The sequence below is a fragment of the Drosophila innubila genome, chromosome X (assembly GCF_004354385.1).
Source record: "Drosophila innubila isolate TH190305 chromosome X, UK_Dinn_1.0, whole genome shotgun sequence".
NCBI classification, from domain to species: domain Eukaryota; kingdom Metazoa; phylum Arthropoda; class Insecta; order Diptera; family Drosophilidae; genus Drosophila; species Drosophila innubila.
Genome location: NC_047626.1, coordinates 22,848,011 through 22,870,950, shown reverse-complemented (window position 1 = coordinate 22,870,950; position 22,940 = coordinate 22,848,011). Strand labels below are relative to the sequence as shown.

The 22,940-nt window shown below is 36.8% G+C and overlaps 1 non-coding gene across 1 annotated transcript; it reads right to left on the bottom strand.

Moving 5' to 3' along the window:
- Positions 1-19,674: 19,674 nt before the first annotated feature.
- Positions 19,675-19,746, bottom strand: Trnag-ccc. The gene has a single exon. It is a non-coding gene; the product is annotated as a tRNA-Gly (tRNA).
- Positions 19,747-22,940: the final 3,194 nt, after the last annotated feature.

Below are 22,940 nucleotides of genomic sequence, written 5' to 3'. Positions count from 1 at the left end.
ATTAGTTGAAAGTTTACCAAACTGAAATCAAACTGTGATTCCAATTGGGTTTTCATGTCGACATCATGGTGAGTGTGTGTGTGTGTGTGTGTTTGTGTGCAACTGAGATTGCACAGATTGCCACATTATTTTGAAACACAAATCGAAACTCAAATCTGTTACATGCAATACTGGATTTTAATAGAAACCATTGTCAGTTAATATATCGAATCCATGCTATGGATTTGTTTGTTAGAAGAAGCTAAAAGATTACTATCAGCATTCATATCTATGACTTTCGTATCAAGCTTGAAGAATTCCATTTCATAAAAATTTACAGATTTTCATAACACAGCTTTTCACACCTTGCAACGAGAATTTTCTAGAATTCCGACAATTCTTGACATACAACTTTTACCATTGAGTTTCAAGATAATGAAATGAAAGTTAAATAGTAATTGCAAATAATAATTTTTAAGTGATTTCTCCCCATTGCAAATTTTCACAATCTTTTGGGCTTTAAATATCGAGAAATACTTTCAGTTAACCTCATTTAAACTCATTTCATTAGTTTTATACTTGGGTCTACATTTTAAATCGTTTACTCAGTTGAAGTTTTTCCCCTTTAAGAAGAAGGTGAAGAAGAAGAAGATGAGAAGGAAAAGGCATTGCCAAGTGTAGTAAGTCAACTGGCAACTGACAACAACAAGGACTAATTGTGCAACAATCTCGCTGCAATCGAGCCGACAAATGTAAATCAAAACTTGGCCGAGTAGCTGGCTAATTAGATTATGACCAGGACCAAAAACTGCTCAACGTTTGCAAGTTGAAGATGCAGCAAAAAGTGCAACAAGAAACAGTTATAACAACGTTGCCCCACCCCCTTCCCCTGCCCCTCCATTCATGCCACGCTGTTGACAATTTCGCTGATGCTTTTTTGTTGTCGCATGCAAATTTTTTGACTGTGCGCCAAGTGGCAAGTGGCAACATTGCCGTTGCAGTTGCAGTTGCAGTTTCTTTCGAGTCGCGAGTCGAGTTTGTTGCTGATGCTGCGCTTAATTATTTCCTTGGCCGGCAATCAACAATCAACATAATTTTGACACGCCCACTTTTCTGCAGGGGGCGCTTGGCTAATGAAAAATGAGCAAAGTTTTTATCCAGCGATTTGGGCATTCAAAAAAGTTCAACGAGTCACTCGAAATCTGAATCTTTCTTGGCAACGACGACATCGCCAGAGGTTGCCAGACATTTTCTGGGCTCAAATGGCGCATAAGTAGGCGGGGAAATGGGCGTGTCAGCTGATCCTTGCTCAGAACTTGACATCGGCAATTAACTAGCCGTTGAAATACTTAGCACATGGTGCAGTAAATATTTGAATATTTGGTCAATCTGACAGGGAGAATGAAAATCTAATGCAATTATTATAAAGTTAATCTTTTAATAATTCCAAAAATCAGAAGAAACTCATAATAACTTCTCATAATTCTAATGCGGAATCATTTCTGTATTTAGCACATTATCATGAGAAAAAGGGAAACGACAATTATTAGAACTTCAACAATAATAACTTAGTGAAAACTGATTTAATTTATTTTCTGCAAAGTGTTTTTGTTTTTAAATGTGAATTATAATAATATTATTCAACTTACCTGCTCGCTTCACTCGTATGACAAAAAAAATTTTCATGCTAAGATTTGATTTTCGCCCGATTTCCTATGACAGCCATATGATATAGTAGACCGATTTGAATCAACTTCGGTTAGGATATATAAAGCCAACTTAAATGCATACTGTATCAGTTTGGTTGAGATATCTCATAAAACCAAAAAAGTTTTTCACACTAAAACTTGATTTTCACCCGATCGGTCCTATGACAGCTATATGATATAGTAAATCGATTTGAACCAACATTGGACAAAATATATAAAACCAAGTAAGATGCATTATTGTGTTAGTTTGTTTGAGATATCTTATAAAGCGAAATAAGTTTTTTATACTAAAATTTGATTTTCGACCGATTGTTCCTATGGGCTCTATATGATATAGTGGTCCGATCCAAAAAAGAGTCAAACTTGATCTGCTTGAGGAGGTATAGAGGAATCTACATACTAGTTTGGTTGTTCTAGCTCTTATAGTCTCTGAGATCTAGGTGTTTATACAGACGGACAGACGGACGGACAGACGGACGGACAGACGGACGGACAGACGGACATAGCTTTATCGACTCGACTACTGATGATGATCTAGAATATATATACCTTACAGGGTCTGCCACGCCTACTTCTACTTGTTACGCACATATTCTTTAAAATAAACTTAATAGACCCTTGTACTTTCTTTAAGTACGGGGTCTAAAAACTCTTTACATGTCATGTGTTTTTTTCAAAAACATTTAATTTTATCAATATCGTTAAGAGAACTAAGTTTAAATGAAGTACAAAATATTTGACCAGATAAACTTGGATTGAGCAATGTGTCCATACGGAGCTGGCACCATAAACATTATAGAAAGAGCATAAAACTAAACATAAATAAATAGCACACAGAGGTGTACAACCTGTACGGGTTGCCCAGGTGGGACAGATGGGACAGATGGGAACAGGTGTACACTGTACACATGCATGGCAACTGGACAGCACTTTCTCTGGCCGCTTCAATTTCGATTTCGATTGCATAATTTATGCTGCCTGGGCCAACACTTTGGCTCAGCTGCTTTGATGCTTGTCCTTAAAGGACGTTCGCCCTTTCTCCACCCCTGCCGACCTCAATGTCGGTGTGTGTGGTGTGTTGTGGGTGTATTGGATTGCCTTTTAAATAGAACCTACAACTATCGATCTCACTTAAGCCCAGACACTGGCACAGGCACAGGCACAGGCACACGGACTATTGCCCTGGCCATATGCAAACTGGCAATAAAATTTAAATATTTTGCATATAAATCAAATCGATGGGAAATTTTCGGTATAAAGGCAAAAGCTCAAAGTCCCAACGGTAACATACACTACACTACACAACACTACACAGGACTACACTACACGCCGTTTTCACACAACACTTGAGTTGAGAACTGTCTTTCTATCTGTTTGTCTGTGTGTTTGTGTGTGTGTGTGTGTGTGTGTGTGTGTCTGTATGTGTGTGTCCTGCTGCATACGTGCGCTTGTCACTTGCCACTTGCCACATGCGGAGGCAAAGTCAAAGCGTCGGTGCTCAAAGGACCTGTTTCCGTTTTGTCAACCTGAGAACCTTGCAAATACCATATATGTACATTCAGTTAGGCATAGGAATAACGGGATAACGGGATAACGTATAGACCAATTGAGGGAGTCGGGTAGGGTGGGGTACAGTAGGGTACAGTAGGGTGTCGTTGAGGGTAAGGGTAAGTGTAAGGTTGAGGGTCGCTTTGCTCGGTTTAGCTAAGTGTTTTCTTGGTTGTTTCTGACTGTCCGTGAGTGCACGAGTCCGTGTCGGGTTTGCTGACATAAGTTGTGAGGACTTGAGGCACTCCGAGTGCCATTTTGGCTAAATGAGCGATCAGCTTGAGGATTAAGCCTTGGCATTCGAAGCTCATAACTTTCAGTACCTGCAAATTGATTAATAGCTTTATGAAACTTCAAAAGTAAAATTGAAACTATAGTCAAAGAAATGCAAGAAATGTTGATTTGCTATAAATCGTCCGTAAGAACGTAAAATAAAAATAAAAGTATAGTTTTTATAGTAAGAGATAAATTAAAATCATCAACATCAAGACAATTCCTAATTTTGTGAAAATTCCTCAAATTATACCAAAATATCTATGGCGCTAGAAGTACAAAAAATAGAAAAGATTAAGTGTAAAAAATTACAGCTATAAAATTAAGGGACAATACAAATGGGAGTTATAAAACTCATTTAAAGAAACTTCAATTATTCCCACAACACAGCATAAGGCACATTCAATAATATGGAATTTGATGTGATATTAATAAATATAAGTTTGACTAATTAATTACTAGTAATAGTATAGTCTGGGAATTCTAAGAATATTAAAGAGACTTTGGATTTAGGGAACTGCATTAAATACAATTTTGAAATGATTGAATGCCTTTTTCGTTGTTGAAATCATAATGGAACTAGCTATTGACTACGAAGTGATATTAAAGCAAACCATCCAATAATATTATGCATATTTGGGGATTTATTTATGCATATTTAGTTTAAGAAAATCTATGCCTACAAGTATTATTAGCCTCAGGCCGACAGACAGACAGACTGACTGACAGACAGACAGACAGACAGACAGACAGACAGACAGACAGACAGTTGGATGGTTGGGCGGAAGACCGAGAGTGCAAATGTGGAAGTTCGTCTGATTCAAGGGACAAAACGAAAGGATCTTTGTGCTCGGTACTGCTGTCGGGTGGTTGGGTGGTTGGAAGGTTGGGAGGTTGGTTGGTTGGAGGTAGGTGAATGGTGTCTGCTGACTGGTTTCTGGTGTGTCCTGTGTGGTGCATTTCGTGCATGTCTTGTGCACTTTTTGGTCACATTTATTACACAATTCCAATAAATAACATTTCATAGGGCTTCCTGGCAGTTGCTCGCCGCAAGCATTACTACGGCTGCCGTTGAGGACAACGATTGTCGACTCGACTCGACTCTCAGACTACAACAACAATAAGAACAACAGCAACAGAAACTACAACAATTTCTTTATGGTATTTACAAGGACATCGTCAGCTCGTCATCGTTTGAGCTTGACAGAGGCAAATTTTATTTACGAGTACTTTGCAAAGGATTCTCTCGGTCGCAATGGACTTACATATGTAAATGTCTGCGGGATGCACATACATACATACGTGAGCACATACAGACACACATACTTACTTATAAACGAATTCTCATATAAGAAACCATACATAAGTTAAATTCAACTCGGTATAAATTTTGTGCTTTATTGATATTTTATAACATTCCCATTTCAATTTGACAGCTCAAGTGTGGCCAATTTCAATTAAATTCCCTCTTCAATTACTAACTAAATTAATTTCGATGGTTCTTTGTATTAATTTCTATGCGTTTGCGGTTTAGAAATAATTTAATTCGATTACCCTGCAATCACCACCATATGCATTTAATGACAGCTCTCAAATTGAGTACTTTGTATACCTGCTACTTAAAAAAAAAAATTATGAGGGTATATTGTATTCGTTGATTTTACAGTTGAGTATTAAGAAGCTGAGAATGCGATTAAAATTCTGTAAATATTTATTTTTTGTCTGCTTTTTTTTTTTTTCTTTTTGATTCTGAAAGTCAAAGAATAACTGTCAGTTTTAGTTAAAGAAAAAATAATATCTAATATGATAATAATATATAAAAATATTTAAAGGATATAAATCATTGTTTGAAGAAAAAAAAAAAAAGAAAACAAAACTTAATTATTAAAAACAAATATTAATTATAGAATCGAAAAAATAAAAAAATAAAAAGCAAAAAAATTACTCAATCAAATTTTAAATGCAAAAAATTAAATATTTGTCAAATAAGATACACTCTACATACTTTCAGCTATAATCTAATTTACAGGGTATCCTTCCTCGACTATGTGAATGATACTATTCGATGAGGCACAGCTGTTTGTCAACTTATTTATTGATTATAATGAGGTGCAAGACATATTATTGATTTATCAGAGGCACGAAGTGAGCACAGTGTTAGTTTAGAGGGGTGTGGGGGAAGTTCGGGGGAGTGGGTGGTGGGAGGGGGTAGGGAGGGGTGTGTTGACTGGGATTGGCCAATAAGTGCAGGTTGTTTGCTATGCAAACTTTGGCTCCGACTGTTGCCTTTAATCAAATATCAATAAAGTTGCCCAACTAGGACGGAACTACTCTCATATTTATGTGGTCATGATTATGTTTAATGTGCCTTTTCCTTCGTCTTCGACTTCGACTTCGACTCTGATTTCCTTACTTTCCTCCCTGACTTTCTCTTTGCTTTCCTTCCAGTCTTTCTCCTGCTTTGCTCCATTCTAAACTGTTCAATGTTTGCTTGGCTTTAAGTTTGTGCCGTTTGTGTTTAGCACGCCAAATGCAACGTGCAATTGTGTTGCCCCTTCCCCTTCCCCTCCTTTTTCTCCTTCCTCCTCCATCGTCACTTCTGCGGCGGTAAACCCAAAACTTCTCTTATGGCTCCTGGCCCCAAGCATCGCATAATGGAATATAATACTGAATTTATTTGATTTACATACCAAACTGCAGTTATGCATGCAATCTGTTCAACTCTGACTCTCTTTCTATATCTATATCCATGTATATGTGTATGCGTGTGTGTGCTTGTGTGTAAATTTCAACTTGATATGCAATGAAATTATAGAAATCATGCCTTGAGCTGAAATACGACTACAGACATTTAAGTTGGGGGATTGCATTCATTTATCCACATATAATTGAAATGATACCTTACAATGGATTTATTACAGGGACCGTAAACATAACAAGTTATATTATAAAAACTACTTTGTAATGATTATCATTAAATTTTTTATTTTTTTCATCAAGGATAATCATTAGTTTTGAGTAATTTAATAAAACTTACACTTATTATCAAAAAATAAAAATTAAAAATAATCATTATTATTATTAAAAAATCATAGCGGAAATGCAGAGATAGTAAATTTATAAAGATTTTGGTGTGAATAATTTTTTTCTAGCACAATTATAAGTATGTGCTCTTTTTACTAAAAAAAAAAAAAAAAACATTATTTACGGTCCCTGATTTATTATTATAGCTTACCTATTAAATTAACATGTTATCGATGGCACTACGTATATATCGATTACTTTGCTATCGCATTGAATTCGATAAGTAGAGAAAAATCCATCAGCTTAAATTCAATCAACGTAAAATCGGAAAGCATTTAACATACAGACAAATGTTCAGTTATGTGCGTACATAGCTTCACTTAACTATTAATTTTAAATAGCCTTACACAACCTTATTCAATGTAATGCTGTTGACAACAATACTCCGAACAGACGGAAAATAATGTGGTTCCATCATATTGAAGCGGACGTCGACATCGTTACCGTTATCGTTATCGTAATCGATATCGCATCGCGTCGTTGGTGTTGAGACCAAAAGTTCAAATGTGTCACAGTAACGTTAAAGTTAACGTTAACATAACGTTATGCCGTAACGAGACATAAAGCTGACATCAATCCCATATTTACCCCATCCACCCAATCCTCAATTCCCGTTTTCCGTTTTCCTTTTCCCATTCGGCAGAGTCCTTTTTTCTTTTTCCATTTCTCATTTTCCATTTTCCCATTGAAGTCGGTTGCAGTTGCAGTTGAAATTGCAGTTGGTCAACAAACTGCTTGCAAACTGGTCAATGTCACAAATTAAAATTTATTTTCTGACAATTTTTATTTAAAGGACTCGCGGAGGATTTGGAGAAGGCGTGGTATGGCAACATCGAGATGGAGGAAAAGCAAGAGAAGATGCGAGAGACAGGAGGAGCAGCAGGACACACTTTTTATATATTACTATTTACTCGTATAATTTAATTTTTAAACAGTGTGAAGCTAATAACCAAATAATTATAATATCCAAGGAATCAAAATTATTTCTATTTAAAAACCTCTATGATCTATCTTAAAAACAGCCGGAAAGGCTATAGTCGAGATCCCGACCATAGAATACCCGTTACTTATTTCACTATATATTAAAGTACTTTATAGAAATTACTACGTTATAAAAACTACCGCATACTTTTGGGCGATTGCGTTGAATTGATTATTAATAACTTTGGTTAGCTATTACTGCCGCTCTACTTGTCCGATCTTGCTGCGGTTAAGTGAGATAATAGATAATATTAATAGATAATGTTAATTTTCATAAAAAACGTAATATATTGAATAATATATTGGGGTCTATAGAAATCTGTGTGTCAAATTTGGTATCTCTCTGTCTTATAGTCTCTGAGATCTAGGCGTTAACATGGACATACAGACAGACAGACAGACAAACAGACAGACAGACAGACAGACAGACAGACAGACAGACAGACAGACAGACAGACAGACAGACAGACAGACAGACAGACAGACAGACAGACAGACACATGGCTATATCGACTCGGCTGTTGATGCTGATCAAGAATATATACATACATTCCAACGAACACAATATACCCTTTTACTTAGTTTTTAAGTAACGGATAAAAAAAATAATTTTAGTTGTTTAAATACAAGATACTTTGCAAAATATGACATTTATAATCTATTATATAGTCTTAAAAAAAGCAGACAAATTTGAATACTATTAAAATTATCAATTATTTTTGTGGTAAATTTTATAAATGCTCAAAGCGAAACCTTGGATTCAGGTGCTCTTAAATTTAAGTTTTACTCTATGCTTCGAATTATCACCTCGATCCTTTCTCAGTCATGGATGGAACAAGTTAAGGAGCAGTAGAAATGAAGGACGAACAGCAGCAAGAAAGAGCAGGATGTAAGAGCATCATGGGGGAGGATGGGGAGCAGGAAGAAGCAGTAGGATCGAAAGCAGATGGACCAAACATTCAGAGAACTCAACGGAACAGGAGAATGGCGATTAGAGTCGAGGCGATATTCAGCTTTGTTTGCTCCTTCCGTGATTGTTGTTTTTGTTGTTCTTTTTGTTGTTGTCGCATTTATGCACACTTAATGGCAGCGACAATCGACCAACCGAATGTTCTTAGCCTTGGCCAAAAGCGGCCAAAAGCATTGGCCATGGCCGAGCAGTCGGCACAATGCGCAATAATAAAAACAATAACGACAACAACAACAATTCATATGTAGCTGTAACCCAGCTATAACCCTACCCCCACCTCCTATCCCCATCCCCATCCCCACCCCCTCCTTATCCACAATGGAAGCCAACATTCTGGCGGGTCAACTTTTTTTTGGTCATTTTGTTGGAGCATATTGAAAAATTGTTGTTGTAGGAAAAACCCATTTGGCTATTGTTTGTCATACTTCCCCCCGCCACCCTCCTCTGTCTCCCTAGCCCACTTCTCCCTCCCCCACCCAATGTGGCAGACTGCAGTGGGATTTTCAATAAATGACTTACAGCGCGGCAGTTAACGTTGTCAAAGGGGGCAGTTGCACTGTGCACAGTGGGTCAAAAACATAATCAAAAGTCAAAATTGTCATGAGAAACATGGTATAAATGTATTATCTATAATATGCATACATACACCTAACACTTTTTTGGTTAATTTCCATCTAAATTATTTATATGGTGTTATTTCATTTTAAGTCCCGAAACTAAAGTTAATTCTCTTTCAAGAACCGAAAATCGAAACGCTTGTACCGCTTTAAAATTTAAAATCTCAAGTTTTTACTTTTATCAATTCCAAATATCGTAATTAGTATAAAACGACACTTTAAACTTGATTCTGTGAGCTTTCATTTTCTTGTAGATAACCATGTCAAAATTAAGAATGGGTGAAGTTATTAGGAGAGGCTTAAGCAACTTTGAACTGTCATAACTTTGCCAAACCCCAGCCGATTTTCAAGTAGAATATCATTTTGATCATGGTTTGGCCTCTAAATTCATTCTGTATTCAAATTTTAATTTAAAAAATTTAATTATTTTTGACCATGACTCGATTTCGATGGTAAGGGTCCCCCCTTTGAAATTTGGAAAATTCAAGATTTTAAATCGCAAGTTTACACTTTTAATCAACTCCTTATATCATAATTAGTATAAAACAACAATTTAAATTTGATTCTGAGACCTTTTAATTTTCTTGTAAAAATCATGTCAAAATTAAGAAATATTTTGACTTGTAAAGTTGCTACATCAGAGGCTTGAGCAACTGTCATAACTTCGGCAAAACTCTACCAATTTTCAAGCGGAATGTCATTATGATCATGGTTTGGAATCTTAACTTTTTTTGCATTCAAATTTTATTGAATTGGTTCAAAAATTATATTCCTCTGGATCTAGATACTTAGTTCGTTGTCATAATTATTATAAAACGACACCTTATCATTTTAAAATGTTTCAAAATTGATTTGGTGTAATGTTACGTATCGGTACTGACACCGAAGCCGAAAGGAGAAATCTTTAATCGGTTTGATTCCTTGATTTTAATCCATAGCTGGTCTGTGGAACTACACATGATCAAACAAAAAAATAAATTAAATAAATAGCGTTGAAATAAAGTGGACAACTGATGCATTTAAATTCAATTGATTTTTCTTATGAATTAAATATAATTTGCCAATAAATAAATTATTAATTAATTTATAATAAAGTTAATAAATTTTGTTTTTGTATTTAATTTTTTTTTTTAAGTTTAAATTGATACGTTTCTCAACTTTTATTTCGTTATTCCTCCAGCAAGTACTTATTTTTGGCCACTTTTTTATATAAGCGCAACCACTGCTGCATGCCTCATGTGTGTGTGTGTGTGTGTGTGTGTGGTAATGCCACATGTGGGGCAGCCCATCAATGAGTCAGCTGGGTGACGGTTACCAGTTGGTTGCGTGGTGTGGTGTCTATAGATCCATATTCAGACTCGAACCCAGACCCAGACCCAGATCCAGGTCGTGGTCCAGTCGCTGTTCCTGTTTCTGTTCCTGTCGCTGCTTTTGTTTGTGCTTTTAACGAGCACAGCTGCGTAGAGGACGCGAAAATCGCTTTTAAAAATAATAACAATGTTGTTTGAATTGGACATCGGGACAATGGGACATCGGGAAGTCGGGACTTGCCTGTTAGGTTATGTTGACAATGACAATGACAATGACAATGTACACATTCCACAATGGGGCAGTCACACTAAAGCACATTCTTCAAAGAACGGTCCTTATCCCTACATTCTTCAAATCCAGAGCAATTCTTTTAAATAAGAAACGCCGATCTTTAAACGACTAGTCAATAATAGTCCACGCTTTAAAGCTTTTGAAAGCTTAACATATTAATTGATGTACTCTTAATTTTCAATCAATTTTGGCAAAGTGTTAAAAATTAGAAATTTAGTTCAACATTTTAGTTTTCTTAAAATTAAAATGAAATATATTCATATCATAATCAACTTAAATTTGGCTTAAAGCTGCCATAGAGCTTTAAGCTTTAGAATATTGAAGTAGCTTCAGCCGATCTCCACTCTTTTTACAGTGTAGTAAAAGCTTGATTAAATGAGGAGCTTTCGAAGCCTCTTATTTAACTTTTTCCGGCTTACTAGGATCTCTCTCGCCATCTCTCTTTCTCTATCTCTCTCTCTCTCTTTTCGCTCTAGCTCTTTTCACTAAATTTATATTGTCCTATTCTGTTCCTGACTTTCTATCCATTGTGACTCTCTCGGATTTTCGTTCTTTAAAGTTTCTCTCGTTCTCTTCCTACTTTTTTGTCCTCACCTCTTTCACACTTCTTATTCGTATCTCTCATTCTATTTATTAACTGATTTGCTCTCCATTTTCTCTTTTTATTATGTCCTTGTAGGTTTTCTGTCTTTCGCTTTTCACTCTTTCTTGTCTTTCTCTCTTAGCGAAACTACCCTATGTTTGTTTGTTGCTTACAGGGTATAGTAAGTACTGCAAACACTTTCAGCAAACACAATCGATTGCTATTATTGCTCTTCTCTTTATACTCCCTCTCTCTTTCGCATTCTCTCTCAATGTCTATTTATATGTATCCCACTCTCTATATCTTGCTGCCTCTTTCTTTCTGTTAACTTAACTGACCAGCTTGTTGGCCACATCATCTGACGCTGCTCTTTTAGTTGGCTAATGAAAACATTTGGTCCGCAAATGGAGTACGAGTGGTTATTAAAATATTTTTCTATGTCTGGTCGCCATTTGCCTTCCCTCCCTCTCACGCTCTCTCTCTCTCTCACACACACTCTACTTTAGTCATTTACACACTGATGAGATGAACTCCATTTTGGAGTTGGTTTCTGGGCCTACGAGTCTCGTTGATGAGATTGGACACGCTTACAGTTTGGGTATCTGCTCCGATGTGGTGCAGTGTGGTGTCGGGTGGTGTCGTGTGGAGTCAGGTGGAGTCAGGTGGAGTCGTGTGGTGTCGTGTGGTGTCGTGTGGTGCAATATGTGGCTCATAGCTGTTTTTGTTTGTTTGCTTTAAAGTTCAGCTTATTTACCTGAGTATGCCTGTGTGTATATATATATATGTGTGTGTGTGTGTGTGTTTGTGTGTGTGTGTGTGTGTCATGGCCCGCATAAATGACGCACTGCATGAGTTCCGAGTTGGTTCGATAGACTGAATGTCCGGTTCCTCATCCTGGCTACTCCTCCTACCTCTGTGTCTCATTCCTCCACTCCGCTCTGCGCTCTCTCTTCCCATTCCCCCTCTCCCCTCTGCGTTGTTCTTTGTGTTCTTTTGGTCCTGCTATTCTCTTCTTCTGCGTTTATATTCTTTTTTTTACTGATTTTAATCAACGCATGTATTTAATGGATGCATTTATTTGTCATTCACAGTTATTGCACACACTCACACACACACAAAACGCATAAACATATAAGTACATATACATATCTATATGTTTTATCATACCTAAGAAAGTTATGCTGAAAAAGGGTATCATGATTTAGCTGGGAGTAGAAGACAAAATAATAATAATAATAATAATAATTTATTCATTTAATATGATATTTATTTCCATCTAATTTTGATCTAAATTAAATAAAATACTCTATTTTCTGTCAGTGTATTCAATGTAGTTATGGTCATTAATTTTTGTTTGTATGAATACTTTTCTCTATCCCGTAGTTATATTTATTTATTGTGATTGTTAGCTCCATGTACCTACAGGATATCCCTTAGTCGTTCTCATTGCAAAATGCCAAATGAAAACATAATCGAGCTGACCCAAAGGTTAATGAATGCGATGCAATTGAGCAATTGTCTCTCCATTTGCAGACATTGAAAATTGCACCTTGGCAATTCCAATCGAGATCGCATTGCCAATCAAAACATTATTCATTCTGTCATGTCCACAAACGGATTCACATATCGTGAATGGTATATCGTTTAAGTAATCTACCAAACAGTCGTTGTGAGTATTGTCGAATTGTCATTTCACTTTTGTCACTTTGTAAATTCCAATTAAAACATTTAAAGCCAAACAGGAATGACAAGAACGACAATAACAAGGACTTTCAGTTAAGTCTGCTGTTCAATTTAGTTGATAAGTCTTTGACAAGGTGGACAACCAGACAGAGAAGTCGAGATAGAGACTATAATATACTCTGTATACATGCGTTATGATAGAAATAAATCGGAAAGAAGGATAATGAAGTAGAAAATAAAAGATTGAAACTACAAAATACAAATATAGAAAATAAGAAGAACAGTTCTATTATGTAATTAGAATACCTTGTAAAGAAGTTAAAGCAGAGACTAAAAGATACTTGGCATACACATACACAAATATAAACAGAAGAAGAATCTTAGTAAAGGAAAAATATAGAAACTTAGATTTATTTTCTAAAAAATAATATCACAGATTATTCCATACAACTTTCATGGAGTTCTTTTACAGGGAATATAAATATGAAGCACGCCAGACAAATGATTGTAACGAAATGTCAAACAAAGGACTAATTACTTCGATTGTCCTTTTGCACTTTATCAGTTTAGCTCAAGTGAGGTTAAATTGAAACTTGTCTCGAAATTTGCAATTAAATTGTTGTACTATGTACAATATTAAATTCAGTTTTCAAACTTAAACTAATATCTTTGAAGCTTAAATTTAATAGATGCTAATCAAGTAATCTACTAAAAACTGATAACACTCGCTTACCTCCTTAAGTTGAATAAAATTCATCTATTGCTTAATCAACATAATTATAGTTAGTTTTCTTTTTTGAGAATATTAAAAAAATATATCAGTCACGTTGATCACTTTATATTATTATTTCAAATTAAGTATACACATCTAAGGAGAAATGAAGATAGTTCAGTTATTCATTTCTTATAGTATCAGGCCTGTTTCAGTTTTCATTTTCGAAAGTGAATATCTTTGACATGTTCTAAATTCATTTCAGAAACATTTTGCATGTTAAATTCCCTTTAAATTAATGAATTTAAGTTTGATAAAGTAAAAAAAATATAAATTTTAAGTACTAAACATTAATGCAACTTGAGAAAGTACATTTTTTTAAATCCTATAAAAGTGGAAGTGAAAGCCGGAAGAGGACTGTATAAATTTTCTTCAATATTATATTAAATATTTTACTTAATTACTTAGATGTCTGAATCGTAATCATTTACTCCATCATTTTTCCCCTCATAGACATTCAAGACACTGATTTAAATGAGGCAGCAGCTGCACATGATTTTTCCAGAGGGTTTTTCCAGTAATTTAACTTAAAGTTGCGTTTTAAGCGTTTTGCGAGCGCGATTAAAATCGCGCCACGAACGTGACAATCGACACAACGTCGAGTGCAAACAAAGGCAGAAGTAGGCAGCAGGCAGTGGGAGATGTGCAAGAGAGAAGAGAGGATGAGCGGAAGAGAGAAAGAGCGGAAGAGAAGAGAGATGGGAGAGTCGAGAGCCTGGCATTAAGTAAAGCCTGCTTGTCGTTTTGTTATTGTGTGTGCGTATGGGCCAATGGAAATCTGCGACAAACAAGGAGTCGAGGCGAGGCGTGGTGGTTGGGGGTGGTGGAGGGGGAAATGGGGAACTGAAAAGGAATGTACGGAGAAGGGCATGACGACCCACTTGTTTACCTTTCGAGAGTATCAAAGTCGCAAGCCAAAAGCTGTCAGCCTGCCTGCTTATCGGCCTTAAAGTTAACTTCCCTACGCTCTGAGTACCCCCATTGAATCCGTTCCCCTCTCTGCCCACCCTGCAGCCGCCTCTCTCGATTGAGGGCTGACTTAATGGCTCTCCCGCGTTGTGCCACGCGGTGTCCCAGTCACGGAAATCTTGCCGAGATGTATTCATACACCGCGGCAAGTTACGAGCTGCAACCCATGAAATATTTAGAGAGTACACGTATTCGGTTTCAGGTAAAACAAAGCTTGACCCACTCCGACTCCCACTCCCACTCCCACTCAATGCTGTCAACTCTCTCCTACACTCTTCTCCCACTCCTGGCCAGCAATTTGCACTCAATTGCAATTTCCGTGCCGTGTTGCCAATGCCATTTCCATTGCTACGTGAATGCCGTCGACTACATCCGCCTGCCAATGGGTTAACACCCGATACCCGAGACCCGATTCCGATCCCGATCCCGGTACCAGCTTCACTGCCAGAGTTGCCACCTGCCGGTGCGTACCCATTCGCACAGTGGAGCGAATGCATGTGCTGGCAAAGGTCAATTAACTTTTTACTATTTTAAGTAATTGTTTAAAAAGCAAATAAAATGCACTTAAATGATTTATTTTGAAAACTAGTTGAACTCAAAAAATATTCTTACTATTTGAGCTGTTCAACAAACCATGAGCAATTAGAGTCCAATCTTTGATCAAATTGATCGTAAGAAAAAAAATTATAAAGAAATTCAAAAAGTTTTCCTTACGTGAAAGAAAGTTTGTGAATTTTTTTCGTTATCAAAACAATTTCTCGGCCCTGAATATTTTTAAAATTTTAACAAAATTTAAGAATTTTAATTATGCATATTGGCAATAAACAAAAAGAATTTACAAATATCTTGGAAGTCTACGGAGATCACATTTGCTTTTCCATTCAAATGTCCCTATTACCTTAAAAACTGTGGGTGTGGTGGTTTTTCGCGATTTGCGGGGGCGAAGGGGGCGTGGCTTAAATCTGAAACAAACTTAAGCTGCGTGGGGTATATAGAAATATGTGTGCCAAATTTGGTATCTCCCTCTCTTATAGTCTCTGAGATCTAGGCGCTCACACGGACGGACGGACAGACGGATAGACGGACAGACACACATGGCTATATCGACTCGGTTGTTGATGCTTATCAAGAATATATATACTTTATGGGGTCGGAGATGCCTTCTTCTAACTGTTACATACATTCCAACAAACGCAATATACCCTTTTACTTAGTTTTTAAGTAACGGGTATAACAATACTAATGTGCATAATAAGAACAAGTTTAAAGCTAGAGATTTGGACGTTGAATATCGTTTGCTCTTAATTTCACTTTATAAGCTCTGAAAACTTCATTTCCAGCGTAAAAAAAGGGGATTACTTTCAAATAGATCGCTTTAATTTTATGAAATGTAACTGGTTTCTTTTCAAAATATGCTTGCTGAATAGCATATTTGGCCCACTGTGCCGGTACTTGTGGCACGTACGACGCGAGTGGCAAATGGGAAATGCGCAGAAATTTGTTGAGCCATTTGTTGTTAGTTGTTGGTTGGTAGTTCCTTGCTTATTGTTGTTGTTGGTTGCATGCTACTAATGCTGTTGTTGTTGTGGTTGTTGCTTTTTTAAATATCAATATAAAACGTGACAGAACGGGCTTTTTAGCATCTGCATTCGATGTGAAGACACGCGCAACCTGTAGCCTGTCTCTTTCTGTTCTCGCCCTCTATCTCCATTTCTCTTCCTCTTAAAGCCTTAAACAAATCTCAGTTAGTGACTCATTTTATAAGCGGGTTATCTGCTTAAAGCTCACCTGACCAGAACAGACAACTGTACGCAGCAAAAGGAGAGTTTCCTATACTCCTACAAAGGAGCGGGTATAGGAGAAAGAGAGAGAGAAATAGAAGTGGAAATGGAAGTAGAGACTTTAGAAGTGCAAGTGGAAAAGAGAAATAACTTGAAAAAATAGTTAAAATAAAAGTAGAATTAGCAGTGGGAACTGAAAAGAGTGTGGAAATACGAGTACTACAAGTACAAAGAGTGAGAGTATCAGAAAGAGATTCGATTTTTTAAGGTTATGTAAATAATAACAGAGTTTAAATTCAAGTAAAATTAGAAATTGAAAAAGCAGCAAAATAAGTTGGATTCAAATTAAAAGGAGTAAAAACTGTTCTAATAAAATAGTGCAAAAGATAAATGACAGTGGAAATTAAATTATAAAATATTAGGAAATTCATATTCAAAGTATGGAGAGAGAGACAGAGAGAGAGAGAGAGAGGGAGTACAAAAGTAGGCACAAATGACAGTGGGAATAAAAGTGTATACAAAAAACAAAATTCAAATTTGAGATTAGGAAATTCAAGTTCGTTTTATGGAAGGGACAAATCTCTGTTGGCTTTAACTGCGATCTATAATCTGAGGTTGTTGTTGTTGTTGCTGTTGCTGTTGTTGTTGTTAGGAGCGGACGCAATGGGGGAACTCTTTACGGGATGCACATTGAAGACAGAGACTGGACAAGGGGACGAAGCGGAAATGAAGCGAAGATTCAAAGCGGCATCGACGGTGGTGAACATGCAACATATGCTGAGCAAATTGTCGACGCAATGCTTTCGCAAGTGTGTGGCAAGGCCGCAGGAGTCGTTGAATGTCAGCGAGGAGAGGTGCATCACGTTGTGCATGGACAGGTATGTGGACTCGTTCAACCTGGTGGCAAGAGCCTACGGCAATCGCTTGCAGCACGAGCTGAAGAAGGGCCTCGATCACGATCACTACGACGATCACGACGACGACTAGGATCTCGAGGCACACAGACAGTCCGAAAAGAGAGATCTCTGAATATGGAATGAAAAAGGAGTATTTATGTAACTCAAGTAGCCTCCGAAATGGTTGTCAAGCTATTTATTTTTATTTCGAAAAGCGGGGAGTGTGGGAAATTTGGCTCAACATAAATTGAAAGTAAAGTTTGAAGGGCACGAGAGACGAGGAAGATGGAACGTGAAACGGTTGGGGAGACGGCACAGATAATGCGACAATTGAAGCATCAAATTGCAATGGCCAATGCCCAAGAGCTGTTGGCCAACATCAGCTGCAAATGCTTCGAGAAGTGTGTCACCAAGCCACGAGATCATCTCAGTGGACAGGAGCAGAGTTGCATTAATCTCTGCATGGATCGATTCCTCGACTCGTATCGTCTCTGTGCGCACACCTACGGACATCGGCTTCGTCGTGAGCAGAATCGTTAGGATGCCTGAAACTATGACCTAGGAACTATGAAAAGTGACACATGAAACATAAGACACAACTTGAGCTGGCAGGAGTCTGCTGATAAGCAAGGCGCTGATATCGTTGCTTAACATTTCAACCAAAAAACAAAATATATGAGCACATTTATACATCTCCATTGCTGTGCCTTTTTTAGTGGGTCTCCATTGTATGGAGTTCATTCGCATTAGGGACACTCGTAGGCTGCTTTATCCCGTGTCCTGTGGGAATATTTCACTAGTTTCCGCTGGTTTTAATCGCTTTGTCTGCACTTCATTTGAATGGCCAGTGGCCCTGCACTTGCCTCCCTCCCACCCTCTCTTTTACTATTGGGAGTACCCCTCTGGTAAATCGCATCAACCGTCAAACTGCAGTCGACGTTTGACTGTATGTTGAATGAGTTATGTGATTATGCACAAATGCTATTTACACCGCAGCACGTAATGGATATTTTATCACATGCAATGCGAGGGTTGCTCTACACGTTTCTGGTTTGCAAATCAAATTAGTAAAATGCCACTTATGAATTGACAGTTTAAATGTTTACTTGCTTCTTTCTCAAAACAGAACATACAAGAATAATAAGTGCTTAGTTTGAAATGGATGCGAGGGTAGCTCAAGAAGTTTCTCAAATCAGACTCTACTTAGCCAGACATGTGACTGAGACTTTCAAAAATCTAAGCTTACCACAAGACTGGACGCAGAAGGCTGCAAGAAATAAGGCCCCAAAAGATTGAATTAAATAAGGCCCCAATTTTGGGGTGCTATTTAATAGTGATATAATTCCTTAATTTCAAGAATTTAATAAGTCCCCTCTGCGATGAAACAAGGCCCCAAGCAAATCAAACAAGGCCCCAAGTCTGGGGGTTATTTCACAATGAAATAACACACCAATTTCAAAAATGAAATAACACCCCAATTTTGGTTGTTATTGTTTTTTTTTTATTTCATTGCTTTTTATACAATATATAATATATATTATTCGGGTAGTGTTTTGTTTTATAACGAAAGTTAAAAAAAACCCCAAATAGAGGACGATTTATAATGAATTTAGGGATCAAAATAAGTTTCAGGTCTGAACTAGATTTTTTTGAATTGAATTTTAAAGTTTCCACAAAAAGTTTACTTTTATTTCTTATTGTTTCTTTGTGCAACTTGTTACTATTATGGCCCGTTTACCAACACTATTTTTCTATATAATTTGTTTTAAAAAAATCGCGCGATTTTCAATATGAAATAAGGTTCCAATTTTCTTTGGGAAATAAAGCCCCAAAAAAGGAAATAACATTCCAAATTTTATTAAAGATCGTTATATATCTATATATAGATGCATGATTTCATTTACAAATGCCTTAAACTTTCAGCATTAATAGAGCTTCAATGACTGAAAACTTTAATGTACTTGCAAAGCTTTTTTAACAGTTATCACTGAAACGTTACATGAATTGACACATTCAATAAACTTAAATAATTCATATTAAAAGCTTTAAGGCGCTTTTGTAAGCTCTTTTAAAACGTGCGAATTAGAAGAGGAAAATAACTAAAGTTGATTACAATTAATCTGAAGCAAAACGCTTTAATGCGCTTCTGAGAAGACTGAAAATTCAGAAAAGTAAAGGAGATTTCCTTTCACACAATAAAAAGCGAGAAATACTTGGAGATGAAAAGTGCGCCGGCCGGGAATCGAACCCGGATCTGCTGTTTGGGATACAACCATGCTCGCCACTACACCACCGGCGCTGTCAGCCCCAATGAGGTCAAATGTCAGCCAACTGGCTGCAGTTTAAAACGTGGTTGCAATTGTCGATAACAGGTTGTTGGTATCGAAAAGAAACGTGGAGAGATGGTAGAGGGGGGAGGGAGCAGGGAGGAGGGACATGGACAGCTGCTTATGGCACATCAACAGCTTTTGATGATTGCATTCAACTTGCAACTGCCGACTGCCGGACAAGGACTTCATTATGTCTATAAATCAACAGCTGCATATTTTTGGTAGAGCACAAGAGAGAACAAGGGGAGGTAGGAAGAGGGGTAAAGGGAGTGTAAAATGAGGGTAAGTGGAGCTGAGCTTCAGCCCTGTCTGAATGGAAGGGTGCAAGTTGCCCTGGGTTGCCTTGCGGTTGAATTAAGTCAAACAAAAGCAAGCAGCTTTGCTTAGATTACGCATACGCCGTGTTGCACGTCCGAGTTACGAGTTACGAGTTGACGTTGCCGCTGTCGCTGTCGAGTTGTCGAGTTGTCGGGTTGCGAGTGCGAGGTTGAAGCACACGCAAAGGTGCCACAAAAGCGCAAATGTAAATGGGCTTTTTCAAAAATGAATATTAAATTGCAAAGCAGCCAACGAAACGGGCAACGCAACGAACAACACGACAACGAGAAGACGGAGCAGAAGGAGGAGGAGGAGAAGGATGAGGTGGTGGTGAAGGTTGAGGGTGACAGTTAGGGGAAGAGAGGTCAGGAGCTGAGCCCGCATTTACATATGTATGTGCCACATTTCCGTGAGAAACTAAAGGAACATGAAGGGAGCTGCCTAGAAAATTGTTGCACACAGGACTCTTAAATGACGAGAGGATTACAAAGACAAGGACTCTGGAGAGTAGCTACACTGATAAAAAAAATGTTCTAAAATCAAGATTTTGGTCTCAGAACTAAGATTTTTGGTGTAAAAAATGCGTCGAGAACATCAAATTCTTGAATTAAGAGAACACATCTTGATTTTAAGAACATTTTAAATAAGACCAAGTTCTTATTTTAAGAATAAATGTTCTTAAAATTAAAATCAAAAAATAAAATAAATGAAAATTATTTTTTATATTTATATTTTTTTTTTACTTTTAAATTTTGATTTATTTATATTTTATTCTGGTTTAGTAATTTTATAAATGTTATTTTAATTTGTTACGAGGGGGATTCGAACCGCCGCCTACTGCTTCACAACTGAAGCGGCCTCTCTAACCAGAGCGCCACGGTGCCATCATTTGTTTGATACGAAATAGTACCTATTTATACTTTCCTAACAATTTAAGATTTTTATTCTTATATTAAGATTTTAAGATTTTTTAGATTAATAATCTTAGTTTTAGTAATTTGGTCTTAAAATAATCTTATTTTAAGAACAAAATATTTAAGATGAATGTTCTTGATTTTAGAACTTGGTCTTTTTTTTCAGTGTACGGAAGAACAAAATAAAACATCGATTAAGAGATCAACTATTTAAACTTCGTATGATTTACATAGATAAATATATGCGAATAAAGATTCAGATGCTGAAAGAGATGCTGAAAAATGGACTTCATAATCCGATTATACAATCAACCCAATTTCAGAGTAACTTACTATATAGGATTCAAATATTATATTTTTGCTTACAGATAGTTTTAGTCATGTTCTTTTTAAAGAATAAATTAGGGACCGTAAATAAGTTAACAAATTTTAGCTAAATAAATCAATAGGATAGAATTATGTTAGGATAAAATTCAATACACCAATACATCTAAGTTAAAAACTTTTATTTCCGATAAAAAATTATAAAAATCATTTTTAATTCTTATTTTTGATTTTTCTTAAAAATGTAATAAATTGAAAAAATCAAGAATAAGTGTTATTTTTCAACTTTTAAATAAAAATGGTTTTTACATTTTAGTAAAAATCAAAAATACGTGTTATGTCGCAACTTTTAAAAAAAAGTTTGGAAATAATTTTAAAGTTGCAATTTTTATTTTTAGAACTTTTAACAGTTACCGTGCCTGGAATAAATACTTTTTCTAGCAGTCGAATTAAAATAATGTTTTATCTTGCTAGAAATCGATGCTAAGGAAAGTTACTGCATCTTTGCTATATCAACTGATCAAAGAATATGTAAATCGATCTCTGGATTATTGAAATTTGCAATCGACACATTTGCAGGTCTGCATATATGTTGTTTTTGTAAGCTTGCTATCGGTCGGCACTTGTGCGCTCGAGCGCTTGTGCGTCTTTCTGGCGCCACTTACGGAAACATAACGGCAAGAGCTACTGAATCTGAAAGATAGGTGAAATTTGGACAGAAACTTCTGTATATGGATTTTATTTCTAAGAGTAATCAAAATATGGAGTTATAGAGATATTGGAATTTGAATACGAGTTGCTTGCAGAGTGAAGAGAAAGAAACAAAGGAGGTCGAATTATGGAATTATGGAATCGAATTGCATTGCAGATTAAGTTACAATTCAAATGATTCCTGTAGGACAATGTTGCTAGCAAATGTCCGTTCTGTCGGCGACATATTATGGGCGAAAGAAAGAGAAAAAGGGAATGTGAGTGGGAGTTAAATGGAGAGAAAAATATGAGACAGAGAGACAGACAAGGGACATGCAGGCGAACACGTCCTTAGCCATTTGCCAGCCTCTTATATGACATGGCATATGCATTGTTTTCAAAATGATTTGCGGTTCTAATTTTTCGCACAGAAGTACACACACACACACACAGAAACACTCATAAAGAAAGAAAGACACACACACACACACACACTAACAGTAGGAGGAGACACACATGTTAGAAGCTGGCAAAAGTTATGCATTGTTGCCATACTTTGTCGTCGTCGTCGTAGTCTTTTTCCCAGCCTCACTTTATTTTTGTGGGTTTTGTAGCGCAAGTTGAGTCCCCCTTTCCTCCCTTGCCCTCATGCCCACACTGCCCACTCTTGTTCAACCTGAAAATACCCGCTCCTTCCTTCATGCCACAAGAGGCAAAACTATGCAGCAAGTAAAATGCCACCGCAAACCGCATGCAGCTCCGACTATTGCAACTTGCAACTTGCAACTGCTACCGCTGGCGTTGCCGTTACCGCTGCTCCTTTTGCTGCTCCGTTTGCTGTCTGCTTTTCATGTCCTGATCATTTCGATGCCCTGCACTAACCAAAATTGGGTATTATTACTATTTTGTGACAGACA